General features: G+C 39.1%; 1 protein-coding gene across 5 annotated transcripts in view; it reads left to right on the top strand.

Annotated features, from left to right (window-relative positions):
- Positions 1 to 25,245, top strand: part of LOC116426693 (neural cell adhesion molecule 2) — a 387,282-nt gene that overhangs the window by 211,179 nt on the left and 150,858 nt on the right. Inside the window, exon 1 of one of the 5 annotated variants that reach the window (XM_076370248.1) lies at positions 19,351 to 19,453. The exons of the other annotated variants lie outside the window; for them this stretch is intronic. The gene's annotated coding sequence lies outside the window, so the exon portion shown is untranslated. Of the gene's footprint in view, positions 1 to 19,350; positions 19,454 to 25,245 lie in introns of those variants that run through there. 5 annotated transcript variants of the gene reach the window in all.

The raw sequence follows: 25,245 nt of genomic DNA, 5'->3' as shown, positions 1-25,245 counted from the left end.
AATAACCATGTGACGTAATGTATATGCAATATAATAAGCACTGAACACCCGTTAACCTCTTGCCTTACGATCTGTTTCATCTCGAACGTTCCTACTCGCGCTATTTAATTTTACCATAATTCTGTGGGCACAGCTGTTACCAAAGAAACTGAATTAGTACAGATTCGATTAAATTTAGTTATGAAAATAAGAAAATCATTTTGGTTCCGATATGACAGATTTGTAAAATAATGTATAAACTCAATTTATTTTAAACCTTTTGGGGAGATCGTCGACGACGTAGTCCTACGGCATTTCTAATTGTTTCCACAGAACAACGGTCACTTAATTTTATGTAATATCAAAATGAAATGCTAAGTAATGTCAACATAGTTCTATTATATATTTTTATATTAGCTCAGAATTGCATGTGTTCGCCAGTGTGTTGAGAGCTGCGAGAAAGATTATATCTTGGCCGTGTTCCATTTGATTTCGAAACAAGAGTGGAAAGACCGGAAGTATCCCAAAGTCTGCAAATCCACGGGAGGTCCTTTAGAATTTGAAAAACAGAAATTGTAGGATTTAAAGGATACGGAAAGTATTTCTGACAAGAGAGCCCAAACGTAAGGTACTAATTATAAGCTACGTCCCTTGAGCGCTGAGATCATGTGCTTCTATCATGTCAATCTTATTTGATCACACTCACAAAGCAACAATGCATTATTAACTTGGTAAGATAATTCGTTTCTAGTTATATCTCTTATAATATATCTCTCACAGAAGCCATAATAATCAATTCTCTAAGATACAAAGTCTTGTTTCACAATTTCACTGCGCCCCACAAAGCCATCTTCATAATCCCAATACAATCGTCAAATAAATCCTCTGGAAAAATGTTAAATAAGATACCACTCTGTTATTCGCCTTACCTTATTGCTCCCAAAAGAACGTTCAATACGCATCATCGAAACATTTCAAAAACCTACGTTCTCCCACCTCCAACAACGACTTCCAATAATTTAGACACCCGACACGCGCGAGACGCTCCGTGCATACTTAGAATACAGCAAGCAACATGATCAGAGCAGCGTCTCAAAATTCAGCGAGCCCTCCAATTTTAAAAGATATTGAAACGAAGGTTCGTAAGGTATGCAGGTTCTTTGAGCGGGGATTCCGTATTCCCGGTGAAAAGTGTACATTCCACCGGCGGCGTCGGACAATTTCCGATTTCTACATGCTTTCCCGCGATACACGCTCTCCATTTGCCGTTTCCATCGAGGAAAGTATTCCCGAACTCTCCCGGCGGACACGATACAATCTTCCCGGGGGTTTCTAACAGCGACGCCGCTATCAGCCTTCATTCCGAGCCGAATCGCAGTTCGAGTCACTTCGAGTCTCGGACAACGGAATTAAGTCGTCGGGATTCCCCGTCCGGAGAGCGACGATACCCGGCTTTCCATATTGGCTCGAGATATATTTCGGGATTTACGATCGCGTATAAATCCACGGGTCGATGGGGAAACTTTCCCTATAACTTTTGTCGCCAGCCGTCGCGATCGAACCTCGTCTCTTTCCAGCCCCCCCTTCCGTCTACGCCGTTCCCCTGCGACGCGCTCCCAGCGTGTAATCCGCTTATTCTTCTATCCTGTTCCTCTAACCGCTCGCGCGCCGACGAGGAAGATCACGGTGTTCGTGGGGCTAACCCTGCCACAGCTCCCAGTTTTGCTGCAAATTGGAAATATTGGGAAAGTAAGAACATACGGTTTAATCGTAATTTTCTGTAGTACTTTTCATTTTGGAAATGTACTCGGGGAAAGGAGAACGCGATTAAGTTGAAGGAGAGGAAGTAAATGGATCGATGCGAAGAAAATGGAAATGTGATTGAATCAAAGGAGACCCGGAAAACGTAATGAGGTGATGTTTTTGGAAAACCGAGATTGCGATTAGTGAAGGTTTAATCAAGTTAGAGGGGATTTAGATTAATTAGTTACGAATGTAAATTGAAAGCTTTATTTAAAAATCGTTCGAAACATAAAAATAACAATGGGAATTTTTCTAGTTGTAAACAACAAAACCAGAAATCAGTTGGTAAAGAGTCATCACCAGTTAATAACTTCCGACATTTCAACGATCGTGTGACCCAGGCCTTAAACCAGAACGAACAAGTCATTTGTAGCTGCTAATGACGCGATCCAGATCCTCGCAGTTCGCCACAGGTTCGCCACAGGTTCGCCATACTTTCCTGACGGCGAAATCGCTAAGCGACCGACCAGATTACAGCCGCGCAATCACCGCCGCGAAATTATGCAATTAAACCCGCCCCCGCCTTCCAATGCGCGACCCGATTCGACGGGAAGGCTGGTTTTCCGAGTCGTGAAGGCGACTTTCGCTACGTTTGAAAATCGATACGCTCGAGCTTCTCGTCCCTTTCGAGCCCCTCGACGCCCTTCCAAGGTTTGCGCTTTTATAACGTATCGAGTGCAACTGTACCACGTTACTCTGGATTGTTCGGTTCACCGATAAGACCGTCGTTGAATTGTATCGAATTCAGTGCTCAGTTTTTACCAACATTGTCCCGATCTTTTCCTATTTATTGGAAGAATGTATTTTCATATGATTCGCGATTCTAAACGCGATCTTTTTGCATTTATCGTGAACAATTCTTGAGAAACTGCTATTTTGAGACTCGTCGAAATCAAAGTGGTGTCTATTCGAAGGTACTGTTTCGGTTAGGGGATGAAAGTGCTCGTTCATTTATCAATATCAAACGAAATTGCAGAAATATAATGCCGAAAATTTCGAGCGAGTTTCAACTCTTCGCATAGCATCCGCGTGAATGTTGAAAATTCAATGATATTTCAAAATCAATTTTGAATTAATGATTCTCCGGTTCAAATGAAATCGGACGTTCAGAGTTCTGCTTGCGAGAGGGAGGCAAATTGAATGTTCAATAATTAGAAATCAAAAATATCAACTATTTCATAACAAATTCAATTTCAAGTGCATGTTATGTCGAAATTTTATTTCGTTTTTTAAATTAATGCATAAGGTGTATTATATAGGAATGCTTCTATGTGTTTTATTGCGATGAATAATAACAAATTCATCGGATTATACGGATCATTCCTTATCCGGAGATGCTGACAGCTTCCGGCGGGATGATCAAGCCGCGGAAGTGCCTCGTTTCAAGGCGCCGTTCGTTGAAATATTTTTCGGCAAAAACTATTTGACCGACAGCGCAGATGCTGCTGACGTTTTGGAAAGATATATGAAACTTTCGGGAACTTTATTTTCCCGGGGAGCGTCTTTATTGTCGTGCCCCACTGGCGTAGGACTAGTTTTTCGTGTGAATCATTCCGTTTCGTTTCTTCTTCAGAGGTTCATCTGATCAACTCACAGTATTGATAAAATGACATCATCATCGCAAAGATTATGGCTAATACTTCAAAACCCTGACACTCATTTAAGAAATTGACGGAAATATTAATCAGAATCTGACGATCTAAGTTTTCTAAATAGAACCAAAATATCAGTTCACAAATCAACGAATATTTCCCCATTGTAGCAAACTTCAATTTCAAACAATATTTGAGTATAGATATCAAGATTTTCCTATCGCGTTTCTTAAGATATCAAGGTCGTAGGGGTTTTTCCAAACAAATCGGAACTATCACTTCGAGGATCAACGAAGATTTTCCCTGTGAATCAAATTGAAATTTCAAATTATACGTCAGATTAGGAATCAAAAGCTTTCGATCCCAATATCATCGAGGTTTCCTAAATAAACTTAAAATATCGGTTTGAATTTCAAATGATATTTTTCTATCGGACCGAATTGAAATTTCAAATTGGATAGCAGATAGAACATCAAGGGTCGCGATCGAGTGTTCGAGATGAAACGACTTCGAATTTTTTTAACGACGGAACTAAAAACCGGATTCGGAAGATTATACGAAATGTACAGAAATTTAATCGACCGGAAACAATAGTCGTACGGTGCAGTTAACGTGACCGACTTATCGTGTTCCTATGGTATAGGATGTAATATTTTTGTTTTTATATGAAAAAGGATTAAGTATCTCTACAAGAGGACACTGGAAGAATCGTGAGGCACGTGAGAATCTATTAATTTCTATTAATCCTTTGAGAACAAATATCGCCATATTGACAACATTATACTACAATGTGCAGTATAAAAAGTTGCAAATGAATAGTTGAATTGTTTAAAGGTCAGAAGACAAGTACATAATTTTCTTTTCATTTACTATCTAAAAGTTGAATACATAAAACTCCCCGTAGGTTCCCTAAAAAGTTAATTACCCGGTTGATTAATCGACACGTGGAAAACTACAATTTTAAGTAAAATTTAAAAACTTCGTCATGACTTAACTACGATTGCATTACATAAAGAATGAAAGAATACTTGATTTTTTTAATCAAAAATCAAATCAGGAGAAGAAAGTCTTTCATCCGCTAAACTCAATCTCTATTAATGAACACGTTTTCTTGAATTCTACAGAACTTCGTCACGATGAATTCAAATTTATATGCAAGGAGCGCAATGAAGTACAATTGAATTCAATACTGATTTCGCTCTGCTACCCCTGCATCCTGAATTTCAAATAAATCGAATAAATCAAATTGAACTTAAATATCTCTTTATCAGCAAGCGCAACTATCATCTACATTAACCCCTCGTATCACACTCAGATCCGGTTAGATCCTGAACTAAAGACTACTATCTTTTTACACAATACAGTGTTCGATTGCTCTGATGATGACATTCTCTTATCAAAGACATCTTTAAATAACAATAAATTCAAGCTCCTTGAAAAAGTCGCTTTATTTAATAAATGTTCGTACCAATTGGTACCAGTACAACACGAAGACACCACTATTGAAGAAAATACTGATATAAAGCGAAATGAGTTAAAACAATAAAGATTAACGACCAAGTATTACAATCCAAAGTTCGAAAGCACCGCGCTCACCCCGAGGGCCGATATGAACAATCGGATACAACTCAGAACATCTTCTACGCGGCATTAAAAAGTTGATTCCGTGGGACGGCCGGAAGTTCCCTTTATTTCATTAAAAGTACACTCGCCGAACTCGGTTTCGCCGGGACAAAACGTCGCCCCTGTCCCAGGAAAAACAACTTTTGCCTAGACGAAAATAAGAAAAGATAAAAAAGAAACGAAGGGGGCGTGGAGCCTGAACACGGAGAAATGAAGTTACGGCAACTCTCGGCGCCATACAGGAACTTTCCAGGGCAATCGCTCGCGGCGGCGAAAACCAGCGAACCGACCGCAAGAATCCGATAAGGTTTTTCCCTTAAAGACGGCCTGATAGCACCCGCGCGGGTCCCGAGCGCGCCGCGGCGCAGCGCTTCGATATACGCGTCGTGTCGCGTTCGATCCTCCTGCCACCGGGCCGACGCGTTAGAAGTATTGCCTCGTCGGGAATAAGTTTACCACGGCGGTTTCAAAGATCGACAGAATAAACACCCCGAAAAAACCACACTTCGCGACTGTTCACCCTTTGTGGACAGGATACATTCGACATCAATATTTTACTTTATACTGTATTTTCCTGCGAAGTTACTTTTCTCTCTCGTTGGGGTGGTTTCGTATATATTTCGATGTGCAAAGTTTGCGGAATCGAATGAATTTATATGAGGCAACGCGTGCGTGTAATTTCTGTATTGTAAACGATGACGCTTTTTAGTGATATTCGAACTGTCAACGTTATTTTAATGGATGCATCTTCGCGTAAGTTAGGAGGTGAAGAAAATTGAATGCGAGGTAATGTGTAAATGTTTCATGCATCGTAAATTACGTTTTTTATTGCTCTCGATGTGAAACGTTGGTATTTGCGGTTGTTTCTTGTTTAACGTGTTTTACTTTAAATTCGCGTATCTTTCCATCCATTCGTTTAGAAAATTCTTTTATCATATAACTGTAAATCTTTTGTCGTGAAATTTGTATCGCATATAAAATATTGCAGTTTTACTGTATGTTCAGTAAGAAGTGAATCTTCAAAAGAAGTGAAATTCTATTGACTTTCCACTGGAATAAATAATTTCGCAAACAAATGAATTTCCAAAAGTATTGATTGAATAAATAACTACAACATTAACCGACAGCCGGCCGCATCGTGAAATATTTGTTGAACAAGTAGTATCTGGCATATCGTGCGCCAAACCCAACCGCTTCGTTGTTCCCCAAGATGGCGGCGGAGATCGTAAAGCCCTTATAGAGCTCGAGAGGACGCGCTACAAAATTTTGTTACCGTCCGCGACACCCTTGATATCTCCCGGTCGTGCCGTTTCGCTAAACGCCGGGGATGGGTGGAGTGGCCCGCGAAGGGCCATGCATTCCCTGTAATTCCGCGCACGGTCGGGAAAAAAACCGGTCGATCGGTGGCGTGACCGAGTTCGAGAGGCAGTTACAGAGAGGGACGACTATGGAGATTCGTGCGATGTTGCTGACTAGCAAATTGGATAGTCACCTACGTGCTCTGGAGATTCTAAGATGTATTTTCGTTAAATCGCGCAATCTCTAGTTAGGAAAAATAGATATATTTTTTTATATTTAAGGAAATAACACTTCAGTCAAAATAACAGTTGGACTGTCGTTAACACATTGCGTACCGGTTAATTTTCAGAAAATTGAATTGTGCGGATGCCGAGTTTCAGTTGTTATGTAATATATTTTAAGTAGACCATCAATCTGAACCAAATTTAATATTCTTTTCAATGCTGGTGGTAATTAGCAAAGTTACGTGGCTAAGTGTCTTTACATAAAAACAAGATTTCTCGTTACCAGTACGCAATGCGTTAATATCGAAGTAGTTAACGTTAAGCTGCACTGCGAGTCGCTGTCTCACGAAAGGACAAAGTTGAGGTTGGTATAGATAGAATATAAATAGAAGGGGAAAAAAAGCAATTAGAAATTTTTCGCTGGTACAAAGGACAAGTTCGGTCCAAAGGGCTGCTATGACCCTTTGTATCGTGAAAGTACTTTAAAGTACCACTTTGTGTAACAGGCTTCTGTGAAAGAAATTCTTGGGTGTTCCTTTTGATTTGAGTTAATTTACTGATTACATTTGTGTTTTAAAGATTGTAACGAATATTTATAAGTAACTGTAGGGGATAGAAGTAGTACAATTTTTAAAATAAATGTTTAAAACCTGAACTTGAAAATGAAATAGTCTACGATACGATCATACGACATTTCAGAAAGTATTGTAGTATCTAGAATTCTTAACGTAGGTTAAGGTATTTTTAAGAAGAGTGAATGTAAGAATGAGTGTGAATGAAGGACTGGTTGTAAAACGGTCGAGGGAAAGTGGCCTGCACAACGTCGCGAACCCAAGATTGCAGGGCCAGCTTTCCAGAGGTGCATCCGAGTGTTTGTGATTAGTGCGAGTGAGAAGAATGCTTGTGGCGGAGAGAATGATTTTTGGGAGAGAATGCCTGTAAGAGAGTTGCGGGAAGGGAGTCGTGTGTTGGCCTCCGTGGCATTGTTATCCGCGTTGTTTCCATATTTTATATTTTCACCATAGTTTTAGCTTTATTTTATTAAATACATATATTTATTCCTAGCTCTCGATTACTCAAGATCCACCCTTTCATTATTTATACTATAGTCACACTATAGTATAATATTAAAAAACAAGTGTTTCGATCACATGAATACTTGTCCCATCGGAATATCTTCGTCGTTGTACAATCCCTAGCAAATATGTGCCAAGTTTCTCAGGTCATTCACCCCACGCAACCCTCGACGCAACAGAATCCTAAAAAAAGAATTATTCAAGGCTACATGCACTCAGGAAGCAGCTTTTTTTTATCGACGAGTACCAAGTCGAGTGTCCCGATGTTCGACACGTCGTTCGAGACGGATTATTGGAGAATTGGCTCGAAGTGGTGGTGGACGCGATCGACGGAGACAATTTAACCCTTAACAGACCAGTGTTGCGTGTATATTCGCTACAATATTGCAGCGTAAAGTCATTTCTTCATTTTCGTCATTGTTATTGTTGCAACGTTCTCACTTAACGCATTACCTACCACGTGGATCTCTTGTAATTAATTGATTTTCGTTTGTTACCCGTACATTCTCTGCAGAGCGGTAAGCAAATTTAACTTTTTGCGCTCGAAGAACGACTACTATTGAAAGACTATTTTTTAATTTACCCGTTTTCAATATTCACTGGTGCATTATAATAAAAATGTCACGGTGAAAAGTAAATTGATAAGACTTTCTGATCAACTCTATTATTTATAGTCACACTACTTTTAAAACGTATCATTAATATTTCATTAAAAAGCGATCAATACGTTTACCAAGAAAAACTGTCACATGTAAAATGTTAGAATATTACACTTCTGGACTTAGGCAAATAGTGTTTATAAAAGAGAATTGATTTTTCCGTTTTTCATGTCTTATATTTACGTTATTAGTATGATTTTCAACAAATATTTAAACACAATTGTCATTAATTCATTCTCCCTTTATTGCGTAACATGCTCATTCATAAATTTTCTAAATATCATTCTTATTTTGCTTTTTATAAGCTTTTTCCCAAAACCTTAACAAATTCGTGGAATTGATCCAGCATTCTTCACATAGGTACGATACTTTCAGTCACTAAAAGGATTAATCGCGTATACTCATAACTCATAAGTATTTTACTCACAAACTTACTTACAAACACAAATGTATGAGAGTTTTACGTGCATACGTGCATATATGCGTCCAGAGCGCTGAAAGGGTTAAGGGTTAACAAATACGAACGTACCGTGAGCTTCCCGAGCGGACTGTACGCCAGAATATCGATCAACCGGCCGCCCCCGCCGTCCCCGATATTTCGTGGCAGCGCCGTACACTTACGATCACGTGTCGAACGCGCGCCGTTGTATTACAACAGCATCCGAAAGGTATTCGCGCTCGACGTAGCCGGTATGCGCGCCCCACGACGAGACAATTCGAGGGATCCCGTCGACGACGAGAAAACACGCCTCTACGTATGCGCGGCCGAACTGCACACCCCCGAGTTCCCGATCCCCTCGTCGCCGCGACATTTTCCGCGATATTGAGGGCGCCGCGCCACTTCGCCCCTCGACCGTCCAGGAATTCTCCGTTCGCTTTTCGGACAGCCGGAGCTTCTGTTCCCGGATGCTATTTTAACGACTGGACTGTAACGCGGCCGAGTGATGCTCGGAAATGCGTGTAGGTCTGGACCGCTGCGCTGTTTCTTGGACCATTTGCATCTATTGTTGGAACAGCTTGATTTATTAGGGCTGATGCAGAATAGAAGAGTAGGTCTAGAGTAGATAGTAATAGAAGGTTTGTTGAACTTATATATTGAGGTATTCAAATTGTATTTTGTTGGTATTGTTGATTGTACGCAATTGAGTAGGAGTAATGAATAATTGAATTATTATTGTATAATTGATTGAGATTAATCATTGGAATCTGATTAGTTGGATTATTATAATTGTTGGGATTAATCATTGGAAAGTGATTAGTTTGATTATTACAATTGATTGGGATTAATCATTGGAATGTGATTAGTTGGATTATTATAGTTGATTGGGATTAATCATTGGAAAGTGAATAGTTGCAAGAATGAATTATTGAGTTGAATGTTGAAGTATTGAAATTAGAATCTTTGGGTTCTTTGTGATATTTTGTGACAATTGTTTATTATAGAGTACACGGTTAAGTTTGATGTTTAGGAAATAATATTGGTGACTTATTTTATATACGAAGAATAATAAATAAGGGGCTGAAAAATGTGAATGAGCAGTTGCAATGGAAACGTACGATGCTTTTAGACGCAATTAAACATTCGAACGGAATAATCCATAGGAAAGAATCGTTCTGTTGGGAAATTTCCAGCGACTGTATTGACAGAGACTTCTTTGCTTTGTAAACACGCACAAATGAAACCAATGGAAAATCAATTCCTGTGCCTTTATGCAAAAGCGAAATGAGCACGCCAATTCGGATCCCGGAGATTCTACTTTCACCGAATATCCGTTGCTCTCTTTCATTATAGAGATTGTGGCAGCCTTTTTTAGCCCTTGTGCCGCGATATCATTATCGGTAAATACTAATGTAATATCGTGTAATTTCCTGAAGGCAATCTAAACTTCGGCCGGGTTTATGGCAGTTTAGGGAATTGTTGGAGCATAGTTGCGTCAATAGTGTATCACGTGAGTTACTTCTCAAGTGTACACAAGCGCTTTCCCGTAGATAAATTTCACCGAAATTCGCGTGAATCCTTTTCCATTCCCGTACGTTCGGAAAAGATTAATTGAGTAATCACTGCACGAAAATCGTTTGTGCGAACTTTCGGGTAACCTTTAACTCTAAATTTACGGAACGAGTCGACTTCACTTATATTTAATTTTATAAACATTTTTGGTGAATGTTTAAGTCGACTTTGATATAGTTACACAAATATGTACATGTCTACTTCTGTAATGGTCTACTTTTAAACCTCTAATTTCCAGAATCTAAATAAACAAACGTCAATGTTTCTAAGAAGGATAGAACAAACTGTACAATAAACTTTCTTAAATCTAGTCTGAATTATCTCCTATAGTTAGAATGAAGTCCGACATATTTCAAGCTCTATTTTAATAAAGAACGCTCCTTTCTCATCGAATGAACGGCACGGATCATGTACCGTGTACACTGGCAAGGCAATAGATGAAAACTCAATGTTTCTTTTCCTCCTTTTGTCTCGTTCCGAGTGGTCCTTGCTAATTTACATCCCGTTCTAACGATCAAATGTATTAATTGCATCCCGAAACGGCACAAAAACGGTCGATTAACGATGAAAAAGGGACACTCGGAAGAAACGGCATTAATTGAAATATAACACGGCGAAAGAGGCTCGCGTGCAACGATCGGAACTAGCAATTATGCATACTTTCTGTGCAACGATCCAAATTGCCTGGGAATAAGGGTAGTGGAATCGATTTTCGATCACGTGTAAAAACGCGACCGCTCATCTGGAATATCAGAGAACGCGGGCATGCAAATTACAGCTTTGATATTGTTACTTGGTGGAACTTGTTACAGAATAACTTAATTTCAACGATTATTCCACGAAAGAATTCCTCGTTTCAATATTTTGCTCTCTGCGTGTTAATGTATTTTCATGGTATCAGGTTAAAGATGAATTCATTGTTAAGAATATATTAATATGTTATTGGCGCCATATATTATTCATAATATTACACGAAATTTATCTTTCTATAAAACAATGATGTCTATAAAATCGAAACTTGATTAAAAGTGTTTCCATGTCACCAAGTTTCTTGGATGCTTCATCAAATTCAAACGATTCGAATATAAATCATTCCTAAAATATTCCGTTCGTCATCATCATCATCTATCATCATCCATCATCGCCATCCATCATCATCATCTATCACCAACGTCATCGTCATCATTATCGCCGTAATTATTATCAACGTATCATCATTGTTATTAATAGCCAGCATAAAATTCGAAACTAGAAGTATCAACCACAATATGTGAAACTACCATTAGTTCAACGATTCGTCGTCTCGCGAGGACTCAATGAACTGAAATGACGAGGGAATCGATCGTCGAGAGGGCGCATCCCCTTGGATACGGTTCGATTCGATACCACTAGTGAATCGTATGATAATTGAACGTCTGGTGCCTTAACAGCTTGTATTATATTACATTAACCCTTAATCTCCAGGATGCATTCCAGTGCATCTGATTCTTTTCTCCCCTTAAACAGTGAAATTTTGAAATTTTTGTTGTAAAGAGAATTCAAATCAATTTAATGTGTATATTTTAATAAAAATGAGACCCACTAAAATTTCGTGTATATTAACACCAGAAATACCGTACCAGTCAAAATGACTGATTTCGATTTGTTTGTTTCCCAATTATTAATATCTTAAAATCGCTGAATATTTGAAATGATCTTGAAAAGAAATAATTTCACTCGAATACTATACTGAATGTCTGAATAAACCGAAAATAATCTATTTTCACGATTTTTATAGGGATTACATATTAATCGTATTAAATTCTCGGCAGTTCTAGTTAAATATAATTGTGTTACAGTAGATCCTCGATTATCCGATTTGGTTGGCTGATTAATATTCTAGAATCTAAACTCTGGGTAACTGGAAATCGAAGAAAAAATGTACAAAAGAAATCGAAGCATGTTTGTAAAATCTAACTTAAGATTCTAACTATTATTGGTGTAAAAAGTTTGAATAAATATACCGGCAGTAATTGATTGCCAATCTCCAACGATCTATGCAACAGTTATTCCCAAACAATGTGTTAATTACCCCATTTCCAGTCGTCCATTCCCTGCGGCGGAGTTTCGTGAACAATGTAGAACAGTTTAATCAGGGCTACTAGTCGATTAACATATTAATAACCGAGGATATCTTCAAACACCTTTATAAAACAAAGCAAATACAATAAGCTATACATACATTACTATATAGTCTATCTTATTCTAAAGAATTGTTCCTATAAACTACCACAATACGTCCAAAATTTTCAAATGATTTCATCTCCATCCAAGAAAATAATCACAATCGTAAGAATTATAAATAAAGGAATTAGAATGATTAGAAGAAAATCGCGTACGATACAAATCCACAATAAAATGAAAAACCGTACTCCTCGTTCTTTCGATAAGAAACGTTGAATCGATAAGCATCAATTAAAAATTTCGGTTTAATAGATGTTAACAAATATATCAATATACACACCACTAAAATATGTATCAATAATCACAGCACCAAGCTTTCAGTAACTAATATTGATCTGGCATGTAATGTATTAATATTGACATCACTTATTTAGTGATTTATGATATAATATACCATACTTATTTCAAACCAAATATCGTAATAATACAGAGTTGTGGTATAAAAAGTTCGATGGTGAAAATAATGTTTATTAAATAATCAAAGGAAGCATATACAAAGATCCAGCCGATGTATGATGACTCTTGGACTTGTGCGACGAACTGCGCGTTTTTCCGCGAGAATATCGGTGATCACGTCGCCGATCGTGTTTTATTCTACGTTCACGCCACACACACGCGCGCGCGCGCACACACGCACACTCTTTCTTTCTAGAACAGCGATGGCCAACCTTTTGCATACCATACGGCAATTTTGTTCACAGACGAGTTCACATGCGGCATACAACTCAAGCACCTACTCGACCTTACGTTCTCGATTGGGGTAGAAAAATAAGGATAGGAGTAATATTTGCTTCGCTTAGGGGAGGAAAAGGAATAACTCAATTTCGCAATTGAATGAATTCATTCACGCGGGTACAAAAGGCACACGTTTACTAGAGCACTTAATACGTTGTATGCCATGGGGGCCACCGGTGAACCCCAACCAAATCGAATTACTGTAACTCACTCAATTGTACGACGACTATTTAGAAATATTTCTATATTATAAATAATGCTACCTAATGCGGTGATGTTCAGCTAGATGAATGTGCGATATTAATAACGCAATTCAATCAAATGATTTAATATTATATTCTTTCCATTTTGTGTATTTTGCTCTATGAAATCGTGCGGCGTCCAACGTGTTAAAAAGAATAAGTAGGCGCTAGAATGCAATGCGCCACTTGTAACCATCTAAAGCGCCACGTTTGGCGCGTGTGCCACGTTTGGCACGTGTGCCACGGTTTGACCACCCCTGTTCTAGAACATACGATTATTTTTATGGCGCGAAATTTGACACACCACAAAGTTACCGAGGAAAGAATTGAAAGGAAATTCGGGATGCAAAGGGTTAAAGTGTTAATTCCCCGCGAATCCATTTTTCCGCAAAGATCGGGCGACTGTTCCCCAATCAGATTACCGAACGGTTCCGTTATCGCGAAGAAGGCACGGCTAACGCAACGTGAGCCCTTCACCCCTTTCGCCTAGCGCGCAGTCCATTCGTATAAGGGGCAGTTTCGCGGTACGTAATCCCGGCGAATGCGAGCCGTTTCCCCGCCGACCGGAAAATGGAAAATGGAACAAAAGAAGCCGCTGGAAGGTGAGCGAACGCGCGTGAATGGCCGGGCGCTCGGAAAAGTGTGCGCGATGAAATTTTAAGAGGTTTTCGGGGAGAGCGAACGCGAAACCGTCGTGTCCGGCTGGGAACATTTTATTTACGATAATTGATAGCGAATTTAATCCGCTCAGCGTATCCAGATTAATCCGCCGGTTTTTATTGTCGAACTTAATATTTTATTACCCGACACGGGGGAGTTCTCTGCACTTTTTTTCAGTATTCTGGGTGTACGTTCGTTTTGAAATAGTAATGATGTTTCAACGTTCCGATTAGGTCGAATTTCGGTTTTTCTTTTAGATTCAGATGTGCAAATAAAGTGTGTAACTATTGGATTTTAATGAAAAATTATGGTCTGAGTGTTCTAGAAATTTTGACTGAATGTAGTGCAAGGGATTTATTGTATTTAAATGATGAGTATTCGTGATTAGAAAGAATATTGGAATTATTCTTGGTGCACCTGATAGTGTATTGGGTTTTAATTATCGTTGATTTAGGAAAATGATTGATTGTACTTAATTTGCAACGATTTGAATACTTTAAAGGGGAACGTGTTTGTTCCAGTTTGTCAAAGGAATGAAATATTAGTACAGCTCTTTAAAAATGTACGATAAAAATCCGAGAAAAAGGAAAACTCTGCTGTAGCGGCACCTGTTGGTCGTATGAGAGCGACGCCCTGCGTCGCGTCACGGCAGTTGACCTCCGTGCAGTCGGGTATTTACCCGATCTGAGCGACCAAAATTGAAGGCAGGTTTATATCGGTTTTTTACAAGAAAATATAAGAATGTAATATAATAATATGCAATAGTATGCAATTATATGGCATATAACAATAAATTTATTAATATGAATTATATATAATTTCATATAAAAATCTAAACAAATATATAAATTTACATATTATATATTTTATGGTATAATATACAATAATATAATATATAATACATAATAGTATACCCTCAATAATATATAACTGTTTAATTTATTGATTTTTGGCAAATTTTCCATACTTGTAAGCAAAATGAAAGAATCGCAATATTTCTGTTGAAAAATTGCTGAAGTTGAAAGTGATATAATATATCACATAGAATCAACAGGATAGCGACAGAGATAAGAGAGAAGTGGTCGAAGGCAATTCTAAACACAATATAAAAGAATAAAATATCTTTAATGTTCAATTGCGATCTCATTTTTTTCACAAATTACCTCATAAAAATGATGTATTTAAAATTTCATCACTGAACGTATTTGGAAAATAATTACAAAAATTGTTTGAAGATTTACAGAATAATTTCGAGAATAATCCTGGAAATAATTAAAAATTATAAAATAAAATCTGAACTCTTCGAAATTGAAAAGCTTTCGCGAAATTATGGCTTGCTTACTCGTGCAGATATCAACGTAACGAATCTTGAAAATTGAAGTTTGTGTCCGGATCACTCAGGCCACTTGGCAAAAAGGTACAATCTTATTAATGGTTTTCTCAATCGATTGGGGAAATTTAATAACAGATATTGCACTGTCTGCCCCGACGCTCCAGTCAGACCTAACTTTCCTCGCTCGGCTTTATCGATGATTCAGGTCTGCTTCGATAGCTCCACGTCTGTCATTCGTGAGTCTCGGTAGGCGAAACATCGGCGAAACACGTGTACAAATGCTCTAAGGGGAATCGAACGTCAGCAGATACTTTGAATAATGAAATAAGGCACTATCGGGGATGCAAATTGTAGCATTATTCACAGCGTAGGCTTCGCTGGATTGGTTGACGGAATTCGATGGCGTCAGTACGTGAAAATCGATCTAAGCCTGTACCATACTGCTGGAGATTTATCTGTTTTCTCTACTCTCGGAAAACGTGCAATAACCACAAGCATTATAGAAAATCACAGTATCCATCAAATTTCACTTTTTCCCTTAGATTATTTTATACATATTATAGTGTTACTATAGTATAAATAATGAAAGGTTGGATCTTGAGTAATCGAGAGCTAGGAATAAATATATGTATTTAATAAAATAAAGTTAAAATTATGGTTAAAATATAAAATACGGAAACAACACGGACAACACGTAAAAAGTACAACTCAATGCCACGGAAGCCAACACACGACTCTCCTCCCGCAATTCTCTTACAGGCATTCTCTCCCAAAAATCATTCTCTCCGCCACAAGCATTCTTCTCACTCGGACTCGTCGCAAACACTCGAATGCACTCCTGGAAAGCTGGCCCTGCAATCTTGGGTCCGCGACGTTGTGCAGGCCACTTTCCCTCGACCGTTTTACAACCGGTCCTTCACTCACACTCATTCTTACATTCACTCTTCTTAAAAATACCTTAACCTACGCTAAAAATTCTAGATACTACAATATTTCATGCTTAGAACAATTATGTCACCTTAAGAATTCAATATATACAAGTTCTGAAAGTCATATTTTGGAAGAGTATTTCGTTCCGAAAATTTCTGAGAATAATAGAATTATTAATCCAACATTCTTCCTAATTAATTTCATAATAGAATAATTATTCTATTAGATCCTATACTTTTATTACCAACAGTGAAGCAAAGAGGGTAAATGTTCAACATAGTCCCGCATACGGAAACCACAAAAACTCTTGAGATCCCTTCACACGTAGTGTAGGGCAGCATTGAAGAATTACGGTGGTTCCACAGGTAGCCGATTGACGTGATGTTCCGAGGCAGCACTGTTTCCAGACCCCTTCGCGAGGTCGGCGAATGAACCGGAACGAGCTTCCTCTCGTCCAGGTAGGAACGAAACGATTGAATCTCGTCCGTACACGAACACAGCGACCGGCAGTTTCTGGAGAGTCGCCGGAAGTCGCAATCCACCGCAACCGAGACAAGGACTTCGGTCTCGTTAGACTAATCTCGAGCTTAGGATCCGCAAACTTTCACAATCGGACTATGCTCACCACTAAAAGTGAAACTTTCTAGTGAAATTAGATACGCTCATGTCAAAACAGCGAATTATCATCATGAAAAATGGTATTTTTTCTTATTATTGTTTATTATTATTATTCCGATCAGATGATCGTAAAAGACTAATTTGTATAAGAGTTTTTAATAAAAATCCGTGTATGGAAATACGTCAAAATTGATGGTATAGAGCTGGAGAGTAGATCGACTCGTGGATAGAGCATCTACTAACCACCACGAAAGCCCCAGGATCAATTCTCCGTGGTGTGGTGTTTTGTAATTCATGATTTTTCTTCGAATCTGAAGTTAATAAACTATAGAATATCATTGTATGAGAGTAAATAATTTTTCTCCGTGTAGAAGTAATATTTGATGAAGTCTGAACTCGCTGTTCTCGGGCGTGATTATACAAAGCCAAAATTTTCACAACCGTATTAGACATGGCCAAAGAGCGTGCCCTCCCTGGATAATTCATTCAGGAAAATCCTTTCATATTATCGTCCATGGACCCAGAAATCCCATCTTGATCCGCGAGTGTCCCGGATTCGCGCACTGACTCGACAAAATGAGATGAGAAAACAAGAGCAATTTTCCAAAAGAAGGGAGAAAACAAAAGACAGTCAGCAGATAAAGGAAGGAGGGTTATATCACAAGATCAAAAAGAAAACGTAGTTTACAAGCGAGTTGGCAGAAAATTAGAAAATAAGAAAGAAAGGAAGAAGAAGGTCCCAGTGGGCACACACGCACACACACACACACACACACCTTGCACAAGGAGAGTAGAAAAGTAGGTTTTCCTGGAGGAAAACAGAGGAAAATGGAAAAACGGGGGGGGGGGGGGTAACACGAAAAGAAAGTTGGAAAATGCAAGGAAGGAGAACTGAGATTTCTGATAATGACAGGAGGAAAAAAGTAAGCAAAACAGAAGGAGGGAATAACGATTAGGTGAAAATTGGAAGAAAAATGGGGGAAGAAGGATAATTAAATGAAAATGGCAATGCAGAATTGCGAGAAATGAATCAGCAGTCGGAAGAAGAAAGAGCGAAGAGTAAGCACAGTTATATATAAAAGCACTGAAGGAAGTGTTATTACCAATCACGAGAAAACCTGAGAAAAGTGGCGTTAGTACGAAAAGAGAAAATGGGAAATGAGGAAACAAACCGCGAGATTCCTGATAGCGACAGGGCAAAATGAGCAAAACAAAAGAGTGATTAGGCGAGAATTGAAAAGAAAATAGGTAGAGAGAGAGAGAGAACGAACTGAAAATAGTAGTAGTGTGTAATTGCGGGAAATGAGATCAAGTGGTTGAACCGAGGGAAGGGGTAGGAGAAATTGAGGGACAGGAGAAAGGGGAGAAGAGATAACTGGCCCGGCTTTACAGTAATCTCCCAGGATTCTACGACGAGGCCGACGCACAGTGTATGTGGAATACAGCGCGTGTAGAGGCGTCGGGTCACGCGTAACAATTAGTAAGGCCGACATCGGGGGGCCAACCGAGGTAACGGTAATGTGGACATTCGTAATATTGGCAGTAATCTCGCGGTAACGAGATCGCCGCCACGCCGCCGACCCGTTCAAATATTACGGATATCCTTGGCTTCGCCCGTTACCCTAACGAGCGAATCATTTTGCATCACGGCCGTTTCCCTCACTGTTGTTCGAGCGTAACACGTCAAGCAGGGGAAGGTTAACGTCCACTTGAATTACGCGATGCCTCGCCGGTTGCAGTTGCACGCGTACACACGGTCGGGCCGCGTTTAACGTAACGTCGCTCTGACGGTGACGTCCTATCGACGTTGAAACGATTCAAGTGTGTGTCGGACGCGTTGTAAGTCACGCGACGGTTGACGTCTGTTACGTTGCCACCGCCACAAAGGAACTTTTCGATTCACCGCCAAAACCAGTGCGCACGCGGTTCCTGAAATCGATTAATGGACTGTTTACCATCGTGCTCGTTCGTCGAATTAATCTGTCCGCGGTTACAGAAATATCGATGGTGTTTTTACAATAGCCAATTTAAAAATTGAGTACCGATAAGCTCTTTCCGAGGCGCACAAACTGGACTACGTTAAAATTGGAAACGCAATTTTTGAATGAATTTCATGGAAACATTTATTTTCGTTCCACATTCTCCGGAATGTGTTAACATTTGAATTCGTCGAAATGGATTTGTGAGCAGAATGATAAATATAATTTAATGGAAATTACTCTAGTTGATCCAGTGGAATGACAGTACGAACAGTGCAATGAACATTTCGTTTGTTAGTTATTGGTGACAGCATTCGGACCGGCATCCACATTAAATTCCTTTGATTCAGTTGCAATACCACACCGACAAAGTGAAATTTCAGAGTTAACACTCCAATCAAGCTGCCCCGGTGTAACTTTGGTCTGATGTTAAATCGACGTCAGTCAATGAGCTCTGACATTCAAAGGTGGGACTACTACAAAGTAGCAGAGGCTCAAGATTGATATGCTTCGGTATAAATATTGTACAATGAGCTACAACTGTCTTTCTAAATTTTACAATGAAACCTCAGATTATAAAAATTGCAGAAATCTCTTGTTTCAATTCTTTTATTTTCATTTTTATCTTTCCGAGCTTAATCTGTTGAAATTTCTTTCATTCGTTGAATGAACTCGTTTCCGCCAACAAATAAACGAACTTCTGATTTCTCATGAAGATCCTCTGCTGGTCACTGTTCCACGTTGAGCAAGCATTCGAACGATAGTCTAAACATCCGTGTCGCGATATACAGTGAGGAAACGTTGAGCCAACGAAGGGCACAAACATTGCGCAAACATTTCGAGCCGGATATCGTATAGAGGAGGGAACTCGAAATATTCGAGGATTCGTGTCCGTCGAATGGTGGAGATCCGGGGCGAAAGGAATTCACAGCCAGTTACGTCCGGTGTTTCCTTCTGAACAAATACGACGAGAAGAACAGATTTATCGACAGGGTCAACTAGATATATTGGAACAATCCAGCTCGAACGAATGTGCTGTCTGTACAGGGTGAATCGAATTAATTGGTACAAATGACTTTCTTCCAAATGCAAATATGAATTTCATTGTTCTTTAAACTAAATCCACTAAAAGAGAAGATCTCTTTGATTGAAATTTGATTCTTTTAACTATTCTTTGTCAATTATTTTATACAGATGAATAAAATACTATGAGTAGATAATTGAGTGAGTAATAATATGAATAAATAACTGAGAATATAATTTTCTTTAAATAGAAAATTAGAAAACTTTTGAAACTATATTAAACAAAAGAAAACAGTATAACCAGTAATGTAGTTAACGATGAATCAATTAATATTCAGCTTCAGATTAATCAGAAACAAATTTTCCTCGGATATTACAAATTACTTCTTGTAAAAGGTTATTCAAAGAGGTTTTAATACTTTGCACGAAATTATTTAACCCGTACACAAGATAGGCAGGCCAGGGAATCGAAGACATCACAAGCGATGCCTCTCAAAAGCCACGATCCGCCGCAATCGAGCCGTCGTTTCCAGGCTTTACGCTCATTTGCTAATCCCGTCCGGTTTAGGCAGCGGCGTGACCGACTTCGGCCGACGTTTTACGTAAATTAACCATCTCCGCCCTCTGGCCGCGCCATTCTAACGGGAAAAATGCTCCCCGGGGCGCCAAACAAGAATTTCTTCGCGCGTGAAAACGACAGGAACTTAGCGACTATACCAATTTTAGATTCCTTACTGAAGTTAATGTTCCACGCTAGCGGAAATGTAATTTTAATAATGTTTTCGTTTGAATCCTCTGATACTCGAAAAATGGAACTATAAATGTATACCACCGCTACTTTCAAAATAATTAACTTCAGCCATTTCAAAATTGCTTGTAAAATTTTTAATTGAAATTTATTGTGCTTTTTAATTATTCTTGAAATTGTATACACGTTTACCTTGGAAATTGTGTACAAAAGGTCGATGCTTTTAATTACACTGCGCGATGGATGGTGCACAGAAGGTTTAAAATATGTTATTTTTAGTTGCTCAATGATTTCAGAGTTAATGTTCTATGTTTGCAACGAAAATTATTTTGGTTGAGAGACTGAAGGATTTGGGAACTCTCGGAATTTCAGTTGGCATCAACGGGAATAATATTTGGCTAACATAGTAATTCGTGGCAGGATGAAATCGTGTTTTCGTTGAGATATTTCGGCGTCCGTGAGACAGAGCACATTGCGTAAACATACGATAAGCAGCCACTTTACTGTAGAATTTCCAATGTAAATAAGTGTGTCTTCTTATCAACGTAATTTTAATCGAATTTGTCGTTATTGATTCAATGTGACAATTATTCCTCCTACAACATCGAGAACCTCGGAGAATCTAATTCTCTGTCAACGAGAATAACATTTGTTAAGACAATAATAACTAGACGGTCGACTTTTATGCGAATTTGTATTCCTGAATATTCAGTACGTTAACTGAAGAGTTATGTAAGGATTCCAGAGTTAGGACAACAACTCGTCTTCCTGTACTTTAAAATCTGCATTTCATTTACAAGAAATCTACACGGTAAACACCCAAAATTTTCACGCTTTATTATCCAATAACCAATATACAATAAATTTTAGAAAAATGCACTAAATACGAACAAAATTACCATCGCTTAAACTGTTTTCCTCTAAAGAATTTATCTTCTCGTTCATAACATCGAAAATAGAAATAGTAATTTAAAAATTAAAATTTCTTTGGAAAATTTCCAAATAAAGTAAAACGCGCGACAAATGAAAATTTGTATTTTATAATTTGTAAATATGTATATCGCGGCTACGTAAAAATTAGCGCGATTCCATGCCCGATTTTGTTCGGTAACCATTCTGCCGGTATTATTAGGTGTTCGCGGTGCATCGGACGTTCATGTGTCCCTTTCTTAATTGGGTTGCTCGTAATAGTCACACGGAAACAATTGGATCGCGGCCCCACTAATAGCGGAACAGATGTGTCGAGGGCACTCCTGGGTTCGAGCCGTTGGTAATTCCCAATTTCCACCGCGAAACTAGCTCCGAAGCCGATGTTCGCCCGCCGAACGTCTTAGTACAGCGCTCAAGAATAATTTTTACTGATATCGAATCACGACCCTGTTTTCCCTCTTCCTTACATCACGAAGTGTCTTTAGTTCAATCCCATTGGAGGATTTATGTAAAGAAATTAATTAAAAATTCGTAGCAATCCTTTTCTTCGCACGGCACTAATAATTACAAAATGATTCAGTTCTTTAAGGTAACAATGAGATACCAGTTTTTTATTATTAATGTTCAGGATGAATATAGAGTTACAATGAATATATTTTCTATTATATCATTGGGTCATAAATAGCTCTAATTAACAGAGGAGTAAGTGATACCGAAGTAACCAATTCTAATCCTCAACCCCTTGACCGATAACATCTTCTAGAACTGCACTTAATAAAACTATTTCAACATTCATTTATTAGAAGAAGAACAGAATTTCATATTTGTTTTATATTTACAAAGGTAAACGATCGATAAAGGAAAAACTCAATACTTCGTTCATATACGAGAGGTAAATAACATCTTAACTTTCTAGATTCAATTGAAAATTTCCATCACGAGTCTGATACGGTATTACAAGACAAATGGTTAAAATGACCATTTGGTCTCTTTTGGATAGCGCAGTGTTCCTTTTATGGTTCTTCCGAGGGTGGTTGCTGTCCTGGTTTCCGTGGGTATTCGTAACAAAAATCGTGGCCGAGGGAAACGGGGTCGGCCATTTTTAACCCGGAGTTGGAGGGTCGGCCGGCGTGTTTCCAAATTTCCACGGGCAATTCCCCCGAGAACGAGCGGCGCAAAATTTTCGCCCACGGAGATCTATGCGTGATAACGGAACGCGAAGGTATGGCGAGCATCACGCAGAAATGGCCCCCGAAACGGCACCAATCGGGCCACCGGTCGCCATTCCGCGCCCCCCTGGCTAGAAAAGCTGCGATTTGTCGTTGTTTCCGGTTATATTGCGCTCGTTTGTCTAATCGGCGCCGGGTTACGTTGTTACGCGCAGATAACGGGCCAATTGCCGACAGAATTGCTCGAAAAAGTGATCCGTTTCGAGAATTGATGGCGCAGATGCGCGTGCTTGTATCGCCAGTCGGTGTCCATTGAAACGGGCAATTCGAGAGCTCCGTGAGCTCGTTCCCTGCGTTAATTTGTGATTGTCTTAACCTTTTTTCCTTTTTATAGTTCAATTGTCCGTGGGAAATGGATAGATATCGTGTCGTGAATTGAATTGTTGGAAGATGGCTGTTGATATTTTTGCGAGGAATGCTTGTAATTTTCAGGTCGACTAGGAATTTGATCGACTTGCGATGAAATTTATTTATTAATTGTTATTACTTAAGTCATTGTTTAATACTCAAGTGGTAATATCAATGTTTTATTTCGTGGAAACCTCTTGTTATCGAAGGAACACATGTTAATAAGATCATTGTTATTTTTCATTCTGTAGTAAAATCTGTGTGATCACTCAGATGAACATGTGGAGAATGAAAACATTTAGCAGAAATAGATATATTTTTATCGAATGTTACGCTGATACGACATATCCCTTCGCATCGCGTTATTTACGTTTTACGGCCAAACTTCTGATCGATTGAAAATTGCTCGTTTTGTTTATTAACGAGATTAGCTGCCTTTTCCATAATGGAACAGGGATTATTTCATTACGGAAAGTTTCGTGCTTCTGCCGTAATACTTCGCTAATTACACGAACGTGGCTAGTTCTGGCAACGAGTAATTCCATGGAAAAGTTTCATCATAGCAGATTCCTTTACGGCCGTCGTTGCCACTTTTATTTTTTCCGCAACCTTTAACGTCGGAAGATCAACTGCCACGTAGACGGTGCTCGATTAATCTACGACTAGAGTACCGAAATAGACAGCTAATTACATACATCAATTATGTTCGTGGCATTATTACGAAAACACATTCAAATTTCTACATTCTATTCCATTCCATGCCAAATCAATTTCGTTTTTTTCCACGAGAACTGAACAAGTCAGTTGACAATGTAAGGATTAAAAATAAATTCATTCTCATGAATATACAATTAGTCGGAAACTAAATCCTTAAACGATTGAGTAAATCATTTCAATGTTTTAAAATTCTTCCATATTTCGCTCAAGCAGCCGACGCGTTAAAGCGCGTCCCGCTCGAAATCTTTTGTGCTCCTACGCGCGGGTACCTGCCGTCTGTCCGACGAGCGGCCGCGAATTGTTCAACTTCCGTTCACGTCAGGCTGTTCGTACCTTACAAACGGGCCGCTCGTCGGCAGTTAGCGTTGGGTTACGGGTCGCAGAGACAACGCGCTACAGGCGGACGTAGTGCTAGCGCACACACAGCTATAGCAAAATTCCAGAGAGACGCATATACAGGGTGTCCCATTTTAATCTATAAATGAAATTATTTCTGGAATTATTCATTCTTCAAAAAACACATCCAACACAATTTTTTTCTATTATCTAGGGGCTTCGATGTAGACATGTTAATACTTCTTTATACAGTAACCTGGTGCACCGATTGATGCAAAAAATTGTATGGTTGCGCTCGAAGAAATAGTAGTAATCATTGCATATCCCAAAAAAAATTACATTCGAAACATTTTTCAAGTAACAAATTTGTATTTATATTATAATTTGTAGTTAACCAGAGTATTCGTAAAAAAGGTTGCAACTGCTAACCATCGAAAGTTTCGTTTCACAATTTGAACATTAGGTTTCAATATCAATATCATGGATGACTATTATTATCGATAACTATTTACAAAACAAAGATTACACTTATACAACGTCCTACCATTTAATTGCGTTTATAGATTAAAGCAGGTCACCCGGTGTTCTACGCACAGGTGGATAGAGAAAGAGAAGAGAGCGTGTAGGCTTTCGTGGCCAGCTGCACGTCGTCGCGTTGATCGATCGGGACGGGCCGAAAACCCCGGATGCACTGGCCGGCCCGCCAGCCCGTTTCGTTTCGCCAGTGGACGAGCCAGCTGGTCCAGCGGGCCGGCGACCGCGTTTAATTTATTTCCGGTTGGCCCCCTCCTGCCGATTTCGGAATCGATTCTACCCTTGTTCGACCGGCGCCGATAGTGTCTTCAACTTTGAACGCGGGCTCGCGCGATGGAAAACGCATCAGGCTGGATACGATGACGATGGGAAAGGAGATTGGGACGTTCCCGGA

The sequence above is a fragment of the Nomia melanderi genome, chromosome 8 (assembly GCF_051020985.1).
Source record: "Nomia melanderi isolate GNS246 chromosome 8, iyNomMela1, whole genome shotgun sequence".
In the NCBI taxonomy this organism is placed as follows: domain Eukaryota; kingdom Metazoa; phylum Arthropoda; class Insecta; order Hymenoptera; family Halictidae; genus Nomia; species Nomia melanderi.
Note: the sequence above shows the minus strand (reverse complement) of the source record. Positions and strands in the feature narration are given on the sequence as shown.